Below are 18,432 nucleotides of genomic sequence, written 5' to 3'. Positions count from 1 at the left end.
CAAGCTTCTAGAGCATGCTTTTCACGTAAAGTTGCAAACTTTACGTGCATGCATGACTAAAAAGGCTCTTAATGGCAATTCTAAGCTCTTAATGGGGTTTCATGCACAAGGAGGGTCTCAATCACCCCCAAACCCGCAACTTTATGACTCTAGGACTTAGGAAGGGTCCAGATCTGAAGTTACAACTTCAAATCTAGCCCATAGCTCACCATATCAACTCAAAATCCATAAAACCCTAAAACTCAACCAAAAGAAAAGAGATCTAGAAGGAAAGGGAAGTAAAGATTGCAATTTGATACCTCTAGAAGATGCTAGCTGAGGTAAGTTCTGCTTCCCACACCTTCCTTGCTTCAACTCCTTTGCTCTTCAAGCTTTTCCCTCCTAGCCAACCTTCTTTCCAAGGCTTAAATCACACCAAGAAGAGTACCACACGAATTAGGGTTTCACTGAGCTCTCAAAGACTGTAAAGAGGCCAAAGGAGGCTGAGGCTCCTTTAAATAGGGTGCAAAACCCCGGGATTTAGGGTTTCATCTGCCAGCTCCTACTCGTCGAGTCCCTTCTTGGACTCGGCGAGTAGGTCACTAAACACGCGATCCCACCCGCTGCTACTCGACGAGTGGGGCAACCAACTCGTCGAGTAGGACTTAAAACCAAATAACCTTTTATTTAAATCCATACCTGAGAATCGGGGCGTTACATAGGTATTCTTTCCGCATCGTTTGGTGGTGTTTCTAGTCATAAACTAGGTGTAAGTATGACCAATTGATGATCACCAGTCTTAGAGTATGGCTTCTGGAGTTTAGACTGATGGGTTCCCAGTTTTGGGAGTTTATTGATGGAATTAGTTGTAGTTCCAATTTTTGAAAGTTTTCCGGTCTGATTGGTTTTCACTAGAAGTTGGGTATTCCAGTTAGGGAGAGAAAGATAGTTGTTTCAGACATATTAGTGATGGTTATTCTTCATTGGTTAAAGTTGGTGGGTCAAAGATTCATTGTTCGCCAGGGTATGTGAGTTTCTCTAAGATTGGATTCTGATTGTAGTATGGGAAGACAATCACCTCTATGAGTCGACTACTTATTTCGGATCGGGATTCTGGAGAGATTATCAAAATAGCCTGGGGTGTCGTAGGGAGCGATTTCGATGACAATATCCAATTTAAATAGGGGAGAATTGGAACACCCGTGTTCCAAATTGGTTAAGCTTACTTTTTTAGGGACGAAAGATGAAGTTTTGGAAGAAATCCTATTCCACGATGTGACCAAGGAGGGCCATGACCTGACAATTTTTTAATGGATCGCGTGTGTTTTTGGACTGCTACGACATGGCCAAAGGTGGCCACGGTGTGGCAGCTGTCCTGGCCCAAGCCCATAATTCTTTTAGGGTTTGCTTCGTATTTAAACCCCCTCTAAGTCATATTTAGGATTCCTTATTAGCCTCCATCAGCCACTTTGAGATTTTGAAAACCCTAATCCCCTCCTACTTTGTTTGATCCTTTTTTTTGGTACTTTAAAGCCATTAAAGAAAGGAAGAAGAAGAAGTGAGCTTAGAATATGCAAGCAAGCCATCATCCTTTATTCTAGCAACCTTCTGGACCTTTGTAAGTGTCCAAGACTCAATTTTTATCATGATAGGTGGTTAGATCTTGAATTTTTCTCCTAAATCTTCATGTCCTTGATTATTGGGTAGTGAGATCTCATAAAGTTTGCAACTTTATGAATCTACATGTTATTTAGGACATTTGATGCTTTGGATCTGGATTATATTGAATTTTAGTATCATGCATGGAAGCTTTGGTCAAAAACCCTCATTTTGACCTAATAAGAGTCTAAGACATGCATTAGACATGCATTTCTGGAAAGTAAGGGTTTTTATGTTGTGGTATGATGCTAGAAACATTTCTAGAAATGGGGATCTAGTAGTCTTCAAGAGAAAGTGTAAAACCCAAAATGCTATAATGTATCAATCGGATTCACTTGATGGTGCGGAATCCTAATCAAGTGAATTAGGCAAGACGAAATATAGAATAAGAACACAATAGTTAATCTTCAACGCACACTATTATTGAATAGTCGGGTACATAAGATACTTGATTACACTTGGTTCTCTCTTGTTTTCTCTCTAGATCTCGTTCTAAGCATATGGCAGCCCCCAAAAACGTCCAACACTCTTTACAAGGCTCAAATAACACTATTTATACCTAGACCTAATAACCAAGGCCCAGCCCAAAACCCAAACAAAATAATATTAAGCCTAACCAAAATCACATGTGATTTTGGTCCAAACAACACCAAAACATGGTGTTTTCGGTCCTAGACCGAGAACTCTAATATCTTATGAAAATCAAAGTATAAACCACAATTTATGACCTAAAAATATCCCCCTTGGTTTATATCTTTCTTTTCACTTAGTATAAACCATAATTTAGTCCTAACAATCTCCCCCTTAGTTTATAGCTTTCTTTTCTCTTCAGTCTTCTTTGATCTTTGGCTTTCAGCTCTAATCTTCAATTTCTTCACAACTTCAAGATGAACATATGAATTTCTAAATGAATGAATTCATCTTGAATAGTTGGACTTCCTTCAAAGAATTTGACACTGAACGCGCATTGGGTGTAACGCTTCTTGTAAAGGTTCTTGTAAAATCGGCACTTCCAGCTTTGAGAAACTTCAGAGAAAATAACAGAGAGACCAATTCTTGTAGATCACTTTAGCAAGTTCATAAATTGTAGCAAATTGATTGAGGAGGCTTCAATGAAATCTGTCACATAACTTCAAAAACAGCTTCACCTTGCTTCTGGGGTTGAAAATTTTAATGTTGAAAAATAATTTTCACTTCTTGTTCCTTCGAATGAGTATTCTTTAACGATCACCGTTGCGCCTTGAAAAGTAATCTTGAATAAAAAGTCCATGTGGATCACAGAGTCATAAAAACCCTTTTCACCACATTTGTTCAAGGACCCAGCCTTGGCTCAGAAGGAGACTACTCGCAGTATCTGTGTGAACACGGAGGAACGCACTGCGATTTGTCGAGAATCGGAGAACTACTCATGGCTATTTTGATGTTAGCCCCTGTATATCCTAGATCAAAGATTTCAATAAAGTTTTTCAAGTTAAACAAGTTAACTTGGCCCTTGGCGAGACGTTCAACGACAACCGTGCCTTGCGAGGTGCATCGCCCTGGTGCCATGACATATGTACAGTTTCAGACTTTTAATTCATTAAATACGACAGTTCTTATAAAGATACTGCCTAACTGACAATTTGTACTATTTCAATCCTTCAATTACTTGTGAAAATGGAGTGAAGTGTAATAACCATCAACTCCTTTCCAATTTTCTTCTCCTTGCTCAGAAAGTTTCGATACCGTCTCCATGAGTGTCTTCTTCTTTTTGAATTCGCTTTTAAGACAAACAAAACTTTGAGATAAAAAATAAAAGTAAAAAAAACTTAGCATACAATAAAAGTAACTAAGAAATAAAATTAAAATTAAAAATACACTCAAAATAAAATATTTTTGCATTTTTAATTTTTCTGAAAAAGAACAAACAGAAATAAACATATTTTTGTTTTTTTTTAAAATTTTATAATTTTTGTTTGATTTTTTTTTTAATTCTCCCCCTTAAATTTGTACATAAAAGAAAAATATGAACAAATTTAACAAAAACAAAAATAAGATACAAAATGTACAAAGCAGAAGCTTTTGGGATCATAGTTGTCAAGCAATTCAATATCGTTTATCAGCACACACCTGCATGTTTAGCTCTGGTCAATCACCAATATTGTGGTCCACTTCATCACAAAGGATATTGACAAGTTGGACAGATAATAAATGACAAGACATTGTCGATTATATTCCTAAATAGACCATTTTGCTGACGACGACCAAGGATATTGTTGTCCACTTAAATTCAGCAGCGAGATCTACAATCAACCATTAATCATGAACCAATTCAATTTTAAGCTCACTAGAACGTTTTTCCCAGTTCACGGCATACCCTAGCAATCAAGGAATTCTAAAGAGCTCTTTACTCTAGGTGAGTGCTCAATTATTTGAAAGAGAAGATAGATATAAAGATGTATATGTTGTATCCCAGGCCGGATGTCTTCCAATCATGCAGAGGGACAACATATGACTAACATAGATAGAAATAGAAAGATACATATGTTGTGTCCCAGGTCGGATCTTCCGATCACGCAGAGGGGACAACATATGACTGACATAGATAGATAGAGAGAAGCATAGATAGAGATGCATAGAAATAGAGGTGCATATGTTGCGTCTCAGGTCGGATCTTCCGATCACGCAAAGGGGGCAACATATGACTAACAGAGAGGATAAGAAAGAAAAACAATTTCACACCGACATACTTTATCAGAACCCCCCAGTCACCCTATCATCACCAGAATTAAGGACATAAGTTCGTACATCGAAGAAGTGTTGAGCCACAGTTCTAGGTGGTAAGTAACTTTAATGTATCTTGTAGGCTCCCTTGTGTATCTCATTGCTCAATCTATCCAAGCATCGTATAATCAGTCCAAATGAAACTATCTAAGTCCAGATGAGTTAACATTGTCTAGTCCTTTCATTGTCAGCTGTGTCTAGTCCTTTAATTTTGAAGCCTTCGTGCCTACGAACACATTGAACACAGAGTCTAAACAATTTACCTTCAGTGCATTACACGTATTATATATTGCCCTTTAGCACTAAATTTCATATCACTTCCCAAAAATACTTACAAAAGAAAACATATTTTTTGTATTTTTGATTTTTATAATTTTTTTATATTTTGATTTCTCCCCCTTTATTTGTGCATGGGGAAGAAAGAAAATAAAATAAATGCGCAATTTCAAAAAAATGTCTTCAAAACGAATCATTTTAGGAAAAACTTAGAAGTATCGAGAAGAAAACTCAAACCGTAAATTAGCAATTGAAGTTGCATCCAGATGATCTGAGAACAGCACGCAAATGTAGCAACATGTTCAGCCTCATCTGAGTTTCAATTCTGGAACAGATTCAAAAATTCTTCACAACGTTAAGTACAATCCCCCTTTCCCGCAAAAGACACATACTCTCAATGAAGATTCTGAATGTCGTACAGATGAGAGATGTCTCCTATCATGTACGTGGAACAGCCATTATCAACAAACCGAAGTCTGATGATATTCCTCCATAGCTGCTCCAGCATAGAGTACGGGATTAGTTACCTTTTGGAACCCAGTCCATTTTGAAGCTGGGTTGACCTTTATCATCTACACAAGGTACTCTCTTCCATGACATATCCTGTTTATCAGACACAGAATATGAAGAAATGTTAGAATCATTAGATGATTTGGGAGTATAAACCTTCAGTGCCTATCTGTAGTTGGGTTTAACCCATTTCTTTTTTGATCAGATGGATGCCTCAGCACTTGCTTTAGAACTTGAAACCGACCGCCGAGATGACTTCGACCTAAACGATCTTGATCTAACATAAGCATCTCTTGAATTTGGCTTCTTGTCAGACATTCCCTTCTTGTCCTTGGGAGATTGATTCTTTCCCTTCTTAGCATTCCAGTCACCATTGTGTGAACATGACCTCGAAGGGTTTCTTTTGGAGGATCTCCATCTAGGCATATTCTGCCAACCTTGTGCATAGTAGGGGACATATGCACGATTTGGATAATTTTTGGCAATGTGTCCAGGTGTTCCACAGTGGAAACATGTCTGTTTCTTCACGTAGAAGTTGTATCTGCCTGTCCCTGGTAGCGTGCCCATGCCTTGTCTTTGACTATTCCCACAAGCACACTTATAGCAAGCAATCTGTTTTGCTTGTTTTGGTGGCCTGTATTTACCAACAGCAGGTTTATTAGAAGTAACAGAATTAGAAGCAACATATTTAGAGTTCAAAGAGACATTGGTTTGACAATCAACAGTATTAACAAAACTAGAATTATTTTTGTTCTCCTTGTTCTCTTCTTCCACTACTTTACCTGCACATGAAGTAGAGGCATTAGTATCGTTCACCTCAATATTTTCAGTTGGGCCAAATTGTTTAGTCTTAACTGAATCTGGTACAGGGGGCTAGCCACACTGAGCATGTCTCTCTACTGTTGGGTTTTGAGCATTCTAACACTCCTATGGTGTACATGCAACCCTAGAAACCTTGGATCTATGTTTTCTCTAAAATACATGCAAATTTGATTTCCAAGGTTTACAACCTAACTAGCATGTTATGGGGTACTTGTAATACAAAACTTTAAGTAGAATAACATACCTTTCTTTTGTGGTTGATTGCTTGGATTTTAGAGCCTAGCACCAATAGTGTGGATGCCTCAAGTGGTGTCACAAATCACCCAAAACAACTTGGAAATACTTGAGAGAATATGATGCTTGCTAGAATCAGCTCACCCTTGTTTCTCACACACGCTAGTGCCAATTCTAGAACCAAGGACCTCTTTATATACTATGGAGGATTAGGGTTACACCCTAATACCCATGACTCTTTATTTACCTAGGATCCATGGGTTAAAAGCTGCATGGACTATCCATGGACTTCCATATACTCTTAGCCCATCCTAAATAAATCTTAGCCCAATCCATATATATAAAAGAGTCCATATTTAATTAGCCTCTTTTGATCTTTAAATTAATTCCAAAATCAATTCTTGATCAACACTAATTAAATAATATGACTTCATATTAATATATTATAACTTATACTATATTAATATATCATAAACATCTTATTCTCAAAAGTATATCCATACAAATTGTTAGGTGAAGTGCAACCCAAATGGACCATGCCGGGTCGGGTCAAGTTCATACCAAAAATAGTTACGGACTTAGACACCTTATCCAACAGTCTCCCACTTGGATAAGTCTGATAACTATAGTTGCAAGTTAACTTCAGGAACCAACCAGCAATCGTAGCTCTTTAAAACTCTGTTGAACTATGAAGCGCCATTTTAGATAAGTGATCATATAATCCTCTGTTCTCAAGATATCAGCCGGAGAAATACATGGAACAATGTCATACTTATTGTCTAACAGTTGTTTCTCGATCTCTGATTTGTTTGACATAGAACTAAATTGAACACATCAATTAGGTTCTGACTGGGCCCGACACATAAGTCAAAACCAAATCATCGAGGGGCCCAGATATCGCTTCTATTGCTAGAAGGAACAGATAAACTCCGACTCATATGCTTGTACTAACTACTAGTTGAATTATGCACAAAAGCACGTTTTATGACATCATGTTACTGATGCGTTTTCGTACAATCAATGGACAACCAACTGATAGTCAACAACTCACATCTTTAGGTTAGAAGATATATATGATATTACCATCTCACGATCACTCGAGATAAATTCCATGAAGTGATACAAGTGAGCATGGGTTTAATCCAATACTCAGACCTTATGAGTACTCATGAATGTTGTAGCAACCATTGCAATGTCTAATGCACCTTAGACAAATCATACAAGCCAAATTCATGACAGTCTTAATTCAATACCTACTTCCAACGTATGACCGACTGTGGAGAGTTTTGAATAAAATAATTATCCTAGAAGTCAAAACATGCAAAATTGAAACAATAGTAAACGATTAACATAGGATAGTAACACTTTACTCATAAATAAATAACAAATTTTATTTAATCATCAAATGTCAATTACATTTTACAAGTTTCAAAACTATCTAACTATTAAAACTAATATCGTTTCTCAGCCCGATGCTCCTCTCATGCTGCAAATGTCTAACCCTAGTCAGTCCTTTGGTGAGGGGATCTGCAGGGTTCTCTTCTGACGATACCCTCTTTGCCACGAGGAGTCCTTCTTCTATCTTGTGTCTTATGAAGTGATATTTTCTGTCAATGTGTCTGGATCTAGCATGATCTCTTGGTTCCTTGGCTAAGGCAACCGCACTATTGCTGTCAAAGAAAATCTCCATAGGCTCCTGTAAAGCTGGTACAACTCCAAGGTCTCCAATGAAGTTCTTCAGCCATATCGCATCCTTTGTCGCTTCACTTGCTGTTATGTACTCTGATTCACAAGTAGAATCAGCTACTGTCTCCTGCTTGGAACTTTTCCAAGTAATTGCTCCTCCATTTAGGGTAAAGAACCAGCCTGAATGAGAGAGGAAATTATCCCTATCAGTCTGAAAACTAGCATCGCTATACCCTACTACTCTCAAGTCATCACTCCCACCGAGGATAAGAACCCAGTCCTTAGTCCTCCGTAGGTACTTAAGAATATTCTTTACTGCAGTCCATTGAGCATTGCCAGGGTTTCCCTGATATCTGCTGACCATGCTCAAAGCAAAGGCCACATCAGGATGAGTACAAGTCATAGCATACATGATCGAGCCAGCAGCGGAAGCATATGGTAATCGACTCATCTCAGCTATCTCAGCCTCTGTACTCGGACTCTGAGTTTTACTCAGTCTGGCATTGTGCTGGATCGGTAACTCTCCTTTCTTGGAATTCTCCATGTTGAACCTCTTCAACACTTTATCCAAGTAGATACTCTGACTAAGTCCAATTAGTCTTTTACTCATGTTTCTCAGTATCCTTATCCCTAGGATATAGGCAGCTTCTCCAAGGTCCTTCATAGCGAAACACTTCACAAGCTAGGACTTAACCTCCTGCAAAGTTGGGATGTCATTTCCTATGAGTAGTATGTCATCCACATACAACACCACAAAGTTAACTATACTCCCACTATCCCTAACATATACACAGGACTCATCCTCGCTCCTCGAAAAGCCAAACTCTTTGACTTTCTCATCGAAGCAAAGATTCCATCTGCGAGGTGCTTGTTTCAATCCATAGATGGATTTATCAAGCTTACAAACCCTATTAGGGTATTTAGCATCGACAAAACCCTCTGGATGACTCATGTAAACATCCTCAGCGAACTTTCCATTAAGGAAAGCGGTTTTGACATCCATTTTCCATATTTCATAATCATGAAATGCAGCAATGGCTAGCATAACCCTAATAGACTTAATCTTCGCTACTGGTGAAAAGGTCTCATCATAATCAACTCCCGGAGTTTGAGAAAAGCCCTTTGCAACCAGTCGCGCCTTATACTTGTGTACATTACCATCCATGTCGGTCTTCTTCCTGAAGATCCATTTGCACTCAACTGTCTTACGACCTGGTACATTGTCAACCAAGTTCCAAACTTGATTATCATACATGGACTGTATCTCACCGTCCATAGCCTCTTTCCATTTAGCAGCCTTAGGGGCTGACATGGCTTCCGTGTAGCTGTTAGGTTCATCCAGACTTACCAGTGTACTATCACTGATAAGCGTAGCACCTTCCGCATTAATATGGAAACCATAGTAATGATCAGGTGCATTCCTAACTCTCGTGGAACGCCTCAGAGGTATGGGCTCTTCAGTTGGATCAACAAGAGTTTCCTCCACAAGTTGATTACTAGGGTTTGAGGTTCCTTCACCACTTGACTCTTGAATTTCTTCAAGGTCAATTTGCCTCCCACTGTCTCCTTGGCTTATGAACTCTCTCTCACGAAAGAGTCCTCTTCTAGCTACAAAGACCACATTCTCATTGGGTCTGTAGAAGAGGTAACCAAAGGGTTTCTGTGGGTAGCCGATGAAAATACACCTCTCACTTCGAGGTTCAAGCTTGTCGTGAGACTCGCGCCTCACGAAAGCCTCGCAACCCCAAATCTTGATGTGGTCTAAGTTAGGAACTTTCCCAGTCCACATCTCATGAGGTGTTTTGGCAACCTTTTTTGTAGGGACTAGATTAAGGATATGGGCGGCAGTCTCTAAGACATACCCCCAGAATGAGATTGGTAACGAAGCTCGACTCATCATGGAACGAACCATGTCCAACAAGGTTCGATTGCACCTCTCAGCCACACCATTCAGCTGTGGTGTTCTAGGAGGTGTCAATTATGAGACAATCCCACATTCCTTAAGATAGTCAAGGAACTCAATACTAAGATACTCTCCTCTCCAATCGGATCGGAGCATCTTGATGTTCCTGCCCATTTGATTCTCCACTTCCTGCTTGAACTCTTTGAATTTTTTAAAGGTTTCTGACTTATGCTTGATTAAGTAGATATATCCATATCTACTATAATCATCAGTGAAAGTCACATAGTAGCGATTAGCATCCCTAGTGGCGGTTTTGAAGGGTCCACACACATCTGTGTGTATGAGGTCCAACAAACCTTCACCATCTCACATGAACCAGTGAAGGGTGACTTTGCCATTTTTCCAAGTAAACAAGATTCGCAACTATCATCTGGTTTTAGGTCAAATGATTCCAAAACTCCAGCCTTTTGGAATTGGCCTATGCGCTTCTTGTTGACATGTCCAAGACGACAATGCCACAAGGATGCTTTATCCAAAGTAATAGAAGAATCATATGAAATACATTATTTCCTAAGTTGTCTATAATCGACACAGTTTCATATACACCATCACAAGGTAATGCTTTAAAATAAAACACATCATTATAAAAAGCATCAATAGCACCAATTTTATTATCAAATGAAAATGTGAATCCTTGCTTGTACAAACAATGAAAGGAAATAATATTTCTTGCCATTTGTAAAGAGTAACAACATTTATTCAAATCTAAAGTTAACCCATTATTAAGCAATAAAGAATAAACTCCAATCTTGGTCACAGGTGATGCTTTCTTATTGCCCATGATTAAGTTTATCTTCCCGTGCTCCACTTCTTCACTACTTCTTAGGCCCTGCAAATCAGTACAAATGTGAATACCACAACCTATATCAAGCACCCAAGAGTTAGTATGCAATGATTTTTTAGACAATATGGTATAAATACCTGCATGGGTGGGTTTAACTTTCCCATCCTTTACATCCTGCAAGTACTTAAGGCAGCTTCACTTCCAGTGCCCCTTTTCGTGGCAGTAGAAGCATTGTGCTTCTTTTGGGTTTGAAGAAGGAGGAATGGGACCTTTCTTGATCCCACTTGGAGAGGAGCCATCAAGATACTTTCCCTTGGTACCCTTTGAAGGGGTCTTCCTCTTCTTCCCCTTTCCCTGCCCAATTCCCAGAACAGGGGTTGTTGTAGGAGTAGGAGTAGAAGTAACAACCGATTTAATTTTAAGGCCACTTTCAGCGGTCCTTAAAAGTCCTTGAAGTTTGCTAAGTGTGACTTCCTCCTTTTTCATATGATAAGTCATACGAAACTGATCATAACTTGGAGGTAAGGAATGGAGAATGATATCAATCGACATGTCCTCAGGGAAGTCCACATTAAGCTTCAGCAACCGGTCCACGAACCTTTGCATTTTCTGCAAGTGACCGGTGATGGGTTCACCATCCTTCATCCTAGCTATTGTCATGGAGGAGATGATTTCATACCTCTCTTGACACGCGCTTTGATGGTACCTTTCCATCAGATCCAGGTGCATCTCATAGGGATAGAAATCTTCATAGGATTTCTGGAGTTCGGGAGTCATAGTAGCCAACATAATGCAGGACACTTTAGTAGCATCCCTCTCATGTGCAGCATACTCCGCAATCTCCTCAGGAGTAGCAGTGGACTCGTTGATAACCTTAAGCTCCCTGTCAAGGACATATTCCTTGTCCTCACAGCGGGTAATCATTCTGATGTTCCTAATCCATTCATTGAAATTAGAACCATCAAAAGTGACTTTCCCACACAAGTTCATGAGGAAAAAAGAGCCTGTAAAGTTTGAGCCAGCAGCAGTGTTAGAAGACATCTGAAAGAAATAAAAGACAAGTTTTAATTAGATAAAGAATCCTTAATAAGTCACCCAAATGAAATATTAAGGCTAGGATCCTACAAACTATTTCATAACTTGGAAGAGGGATGTCGTAATCCAAGCTATAAAATATTTGAAGGTAGGTAAATGCCGATTTACCAATTTCCACCATTATAAACAAAATAAATTATTAAGTTTTAATTGGATTTGAAACTCCTAGATCTTTTGAGATACATTAAACTTTCAATGGCATGTTTAAATCTCGATTGTGCCCTCTCAAGTTTGTGATTGGGATGTCGAGGATCACAAACAAGGTGTGAATAACCATGCAAAGTGACTTGGTACCTTTAATTCTATCACCTAATCGATGTGTCGCTTAACCACACGCGCTCCATCGATCTATGATAAAACTTAAGTCACCCTTTGCCACTCTTACTAGTCCTTATTAGTGTGCCGGTTAACCACACACGCTCCACTAACGACTTGGTAAGGTACAAAGTGTAATTTCATGGGTTAGCACCTATTTCACATTTTCCTAAAGTAACTAAGATTGGGAATTAATAAAGGTTTACTTACTTTATAATTTCATTATACTTTTAATGAGGATTAAGGTCCTATCCTACCCATTCGGCTAACGACCCTCCACTAGTCAAGGAAGCGGTGGGTGAGAGTGGACACCCATTAAGCTGCCATTTTATAGGCAACAACCTTATACCCCCCTTATAGACCGACTTCATGAATGAGGCCTACTAACGGTGTAACGCCCGCGTTTCTGGGCTAGGCATTAATATTGATGTAATAGTCTAGGTTAACCTTTGTAACTCATTTTGAAATAATAAGAATGTGTTATTTGAGTATTATGTGTTTTATGCTTAATTGTGTGGCTTAATTGAATTAAGGATACAAATAAGCGTCAAAATGAAATGTTAGATAAACCCGATATCTATGAAGGATGTGGTAGTGGTCGTGACGAGGTTTCCGAATATATAAAGAATACTGTAATCCGAGTTATAACGAAGAAGTTATGACCTGTCGAAGTTTCGCGACAGAACCGGTACGACGCTGAATGACGTAAAATATGAATTTAAGATAGAGCGATATTTATCCTTAGTGATCTAAACGAAAGTTGTAGAGTTCCTCAAACCGAGAGCGTGCATAAAAGGAACGTCTAAATCTGACTTCGTATGAGGAAGTTATGATTTTTCTAAGTTTCAGCCTAGCAGTATGCAGCTCGAAGTTCGAATATGAGATCGAGTGGTTTCTAGCCGAAACAATCTAAACGAGAATCGAAGATCTCGTCGATAGTAGTCCAACGGTAAAAAGACAGACGAAAACGGACTTCAGATGAAGGAGTTATGAATTTATAACGGAGTTTTCTTGTCCTAGCCTACTAAAAATAATATAATAAAAATATAATAAAAATTAAATCAAAATTAGACGATGGAGTCTAAATGCGAGTTGTATAGCATAATCTCACCTACGCGTCGATATAAAGAACGTCGAAAACGGAGCTCGTATGCGAAAGTTATGAATTTCTGAAGTTCGAGGCGCGAACCTCAAAGTTGTGTCAGGGTTCACGACGTGAACAGAGGGTTATCGACGTGAACTCAGTGATTTGGCCTTTCAGAGCCTGTCAGACGCAACCTGTGATGATTCATGCAGTGACGATCAAGCCCACGACGTGAATTTCATGAAAACAGCCCTATAAATAGAATTCAAGGGGCAGCCGAGTTTGGTTGCTCAATCTCTTCTCTCTCACTCTCGATACTCTCTCTAAGCCCTATTTTAACCCCCCGAAGCCCTGGTATCATCCTGAGACCTGAAGCAAGGCCCGAAGCTCCGAAGATCCCGAGAAGAAAAGAGTTTTCGAGCCGAAGCTCTGCACACGAGAAGCTCGGTGTGTGAAGATCTCTCGGTTTCACCGAAGAATACTACTTTTGGAGCCGTAGTGCTATCCGATCATCTTCTGATAAAGTGAGTGTATATTCCCTTTCTTCTAACACATAGATATGAAGTATCTACTGTAGAATATGTGTTACGTGTGTATAAATATACATGTATATATATGTTATCTGTTTATTTGGGATGAGTATTGAATGAGTATCTTATCAGTTTTTAAGTTGCATATGAATGCATATGTATGTTGTTATCTACAAAAATGTTGGGTAGAACTTGGGTAGATAGTTGATGTGTGATAAACTGATGAGAGGCCTCGATGTGATTCTGATCTACTCATTCAGCAGAATACGGATGACGACCACGGACTCTTTCTAGACTGTCCTGTGGAACGCTGGCAGACTCATAACCTGTAGGTGTTGGTGAACTTGGGTGTTCATTTGCTGTTTTCTATCCCCCTCATGGTTGCCTTAGGACATTCATTGCTGAGGAAACCCCTTTGCAGTATTGTCCGTCCTGATGAAAGTCCTAGATTAGGTCCCTTGTGATAGTTGTTGTTTTAGGGACGTAAAGTGAGGATAACGGGAATGGGTAATCGGGTTATTGTTGGTTGGTGAAATTAAATATAATTATTTATTGTGGGTTGAAAACCCTATATACTCACCAGGCTCCCAAACCTGACCCACTCAGTTTCTTTGTATTACAGGTAGTGGCGCGAAAGCATAAGTTGGAGAACTTGTGAAGATTTTTTGTTTATAGACCAGTAGTTTTATATAACTGTGTAAGGTCTATGTTTTATTGTTTATGCTTTTGTCTGTATCGGAACATGACATCCCGAGTTTTGATATATAATGAAAATACATTTCTTTAAGAAATGCTTTGATAAACTTTACTTTATCATGTATTGTTTTGGGGACAAATTCCGCAACTCTTTTAAATCAATGGATTTACTCTGAAATTATTTTAAAAGCATAAATGAAACCGGTCTTTTCTGGCCGTGATTTTGGGGATGTGATAAACGGTAAGATCGACTTATTCTTATACACACACACACACACATATATATATATATATATATATATATATATATATATACATATATATATATATAATAATTAACCTTTTAATATTATAGAAGTATAAGGGTTGAATTTTAAACTTTTAAAATTCTAAGGTTCAATTTGGAATTTAAAGTATTAATGTGTGAGACTTTACAAATTCCAAACTTGAGGGCAAGTATTGAAACTATTCAAGACTTTTCATTTCATAACTTATGAGTTTAATGGTCCATTAAGGTGAAGACTCGTCACTTTATGTAACCTCTTATTCTTTAATGACACTTTTAAAGAAGTGACTTTTGGTTATCCATAATTTGAGGACAAGTTATGGACTCCATCATTAGGCATTAAGATCAAAAATCAATCATCAAGCAATTCAGCAAATAATTCCTATGATCTAACCATAACTCATAAGAACATGAACATTCATATCAAAATTTCAAGAATCATATTAACACATATAAAACATGGAATTTTGATATTAGCCGTTGTAAATGGATTAGCATAAGCATTACACCATCTAAAACAAGTTTTAAAACACCAAAACAATTTAGGGTAATGTTTCTAGTCAATTTCCAGCAGCAAAACTCGAAAATCTGCATTCAGGGGCTCCTACTAGTCGAGTGCAAGAACCTACTCAACAAGTAGGATGAATTATCACATGGACTCATCGAGTCCCCCCATGGACTCGGCGAGTTCATGCATCAGATAATAGATTTTTGAGCTTTTGCAACAAGTTTGCATCAAGTATCAAGAAAACAAGCCTAGGCTCTGATACCATTGTTGGGTTTTGAGCATTCTAACACTCCTATGGTGTACATGCAACCCTAGAAACCTTGGATCTATGTTTTCTCTAAAATACATGCAAATTTGATTTCCAAGGTTTACAACCTAACTAGCATGTTATGGGGTACTTGTAATACAAAACTTTAAGTAGAATAACATACCTTTCTTTTATGGTTGATTGCTTGGAGTTTTAGAGCCTAGCACCAATAGTGTGGATGCCTCAAGTGGTGTCACAAATCACCCAAAACAACTTGGAAATACTTGATAGAATATGATGCTTGCTAGAATCGGCCCACCCTTGTTTCTCACACATACTAGTGCCAATTCTAGAACCAAGGACCTCTTTATATACTATGGAGGATTAGGGTTACACCCTAATACCCATGACTCTTCATTTACCTAGGATCCATGGGTTAAAAGCTACATGGACTATCCATGGACTTCCATATACTCTTAGCGCATCCTAAATAAATCCCAATCCATATATATAAAAGAGTCCATATTTAATTAGCCTCTTTTGATCTTTAAATTAATTCCAAAATCAATTATTGATCAACACTAATTAAATAATATGACTTCATATTAATATATTATAACTTATAATATATTAATATATCATAAACATCTTATTCTCAAAAGTATATCCATACAAATTGTTAGGTGAAGTGCAACCCAAATGGACCATGCCGGGTCGGGTCAAGTTCATACCAAATATAGTTACGGACTTAGACACCTTATCCAACATCTACCTCATTGGTTTCAAGGGGTGGGGTATAGTTGTCATTGAAGGGAGAACACTGTGATACCCTAGAACCTTATTCTGATTATCTTTAAAATTTGACTGTTTTTCAATCATGGTTTCAACTTTCTTACTTGACACATCAAACTTTTTTAAAATTAAAGTCTGCATTTTCAAACTTATTCTTCAATGTGTCAAGCTCGTTAGTCAAGCTTGCAAGCTGTCTCTTAACATGGTTATAGTTCTCACATTTGTTACTATAGTCTTCCTAAAGCTGTCTAAAGTCTCTTGTCTTGGCCTCTAATTTTCCTTTTAAAGGTTTTTGGGCCTTTCTGAGAGTATAGCCTTCATATTTAAGGTCCTAAATTTCCTAATTAATAATTTATATTCATCACGATAAAATTTCAGTTTAGCTTCACAGGACCGAGAGCATGAAGCTTTATTAACCTTGGTGATTGAAGAACTCATTATTCACCAAAAAAAAATAATTTACCAAAAGTAGAACTGATTGAGAAGCCAAGAAAAATGCACTATGACTCGAAACCTCGAATGTCAAACTTGAAAGTCAAACTTAAAGGTCAAAATTTTTGTCCAAAAAAAAATAACATTGACCGAAAAAAAAGTTTCTAGATCGAAAACGAAGGTTTTGGACCAAAAACGTGACTTTTGGACCAAAAATTGCGAGGCCTCTTAGCGCAACCGAGAAGGCTCACACCGAAATCTGCAAGGCCGAAAACGTGAACCGAGAGGCGAGGTCAAGATCGCTGAACGGAAATCAGGCGCACCGAGAACCGAAGCTGCGGACCGAAAACTCTCGCTGCTGACTGAGAACCCTCACTCCGAGAACTTCGCACCGAGAACCCTTGCCCCCAACCGAAATTGTTGTTGTGCCTCCGAGATTTTCTAGTTTTGACCGAGGACCGAGGAGTGCCGCCGGAATCTCGCAAATTTCGACTAAAATCCCCCAAAACTTGCCAAAAACACAAAATTTTCAACTTTTTAATGCCAAACTCAATCAAAACTCCAAAATAATGAAGAACATGAAGAACAATGGCCAAAATTTTGTCAAAAATAAATTAAAAACACCAAGAAACTCCTAGAAAAACTCTTAAAAATATTTTGCAATAACCAGATTGCTACCAATCATTGCTCTGATACCAACTGTAAAACCCAAAATGCTATGACGTATAAATCGGATTCACTTGATGGTGCGGAATCCCAATCAAGTGAATTAGACTAGACGAAATATAAAATAAGAACACAATAGTTCATCTTCAATGCACACTATTATTAAATAGTCGGGTACATAAGATACTTGATTACACTTGGTTCTCTCTTGTTTTCTCTGTAGATCTCGTTCTAAGCATATGGCAGCCCCCAAAAACGTCCCACCCTCTTTACAAGGCTCAAATGACACTATTTATACCTAGACCTAATAACCAAGGCCCAACCCAAAACCCAAAATAAACAATATTAAGCCTAACCAAAATTTGTAACACACTGAATTCAGGATGTGTAACTTGAAGAGTTATAATGCACATTGTAGGACCTACTCGACGAGTGGGTTGGTCCCGACTCGTCATGTAGGAGCTGAGCTGGTCGTGCGAGTTATGAAGCCTACTCGTCGAGTCGAAGGGTTGGACTCGACGAGTTGAGTCTGTGTTGAGAAAACCCTAATTTTAGGGCTTGAATGCTATTTAAAGGACCTTAAGCCCTCATTTCCGCCTCCCCGATCATTTAGACACACTGAGAGAAACCCTAGATGGGCTGTAATTATTGTGAGAGGGAGAAAGGCTAAAGATCTTGTGTTCAAGTGCATTTTTGGAAGAAGAGTGAAGAGCATCAAGCCTTGGAACGAGAAGAGGCTTGTGGATCAAGTGTTTCTCTGTGTTAGCTTCAGTTTGGAGGTAAAAAGCTACCATCTTGGGCATCTCTTGTGATAGATCTCTTCCTAGGGAGTTTTAGGGCTTATTTCCGTCTATCTTTTGGATTTTGAGTTGTTGAGCTGGTAATGGAGGTTGAGACTCCAGATCTGAGCTATATGAGTCCCTATGAGCCCAAAGATCCAAGCTTTATCAAGCTTTGGGCAAGTCTCCATGCATGAAAACCTTTATGGAGCTTGTTTTGGCATTTTCAGCCCTATATGCCATGCATGAACGTAAAGCTTGCAACTTTACGTGATGATTCAACCTTAAGAGGCTAGATCCAGAGTATGAGACTTTATTTCGGTTCA

The sequence above is a fragment of the Lactuca virosa genome, chromosome 8 (genome assembly GCF_052849685.1).
Source record: "Lactuca virosa cultivar CGN04683 chromosome 8, Lactuca_virosa_CGN04683_v6, whole genome shotgun sequence".
NCBI lineage: Eukaryota > Viridiplantae > Streptophyta > Magnoliopsida > Asterales > Asteraceae > Lactuca > Lactuca virosa.
This window is presented reverse-complemented; position numbering follows the sequence as displayed.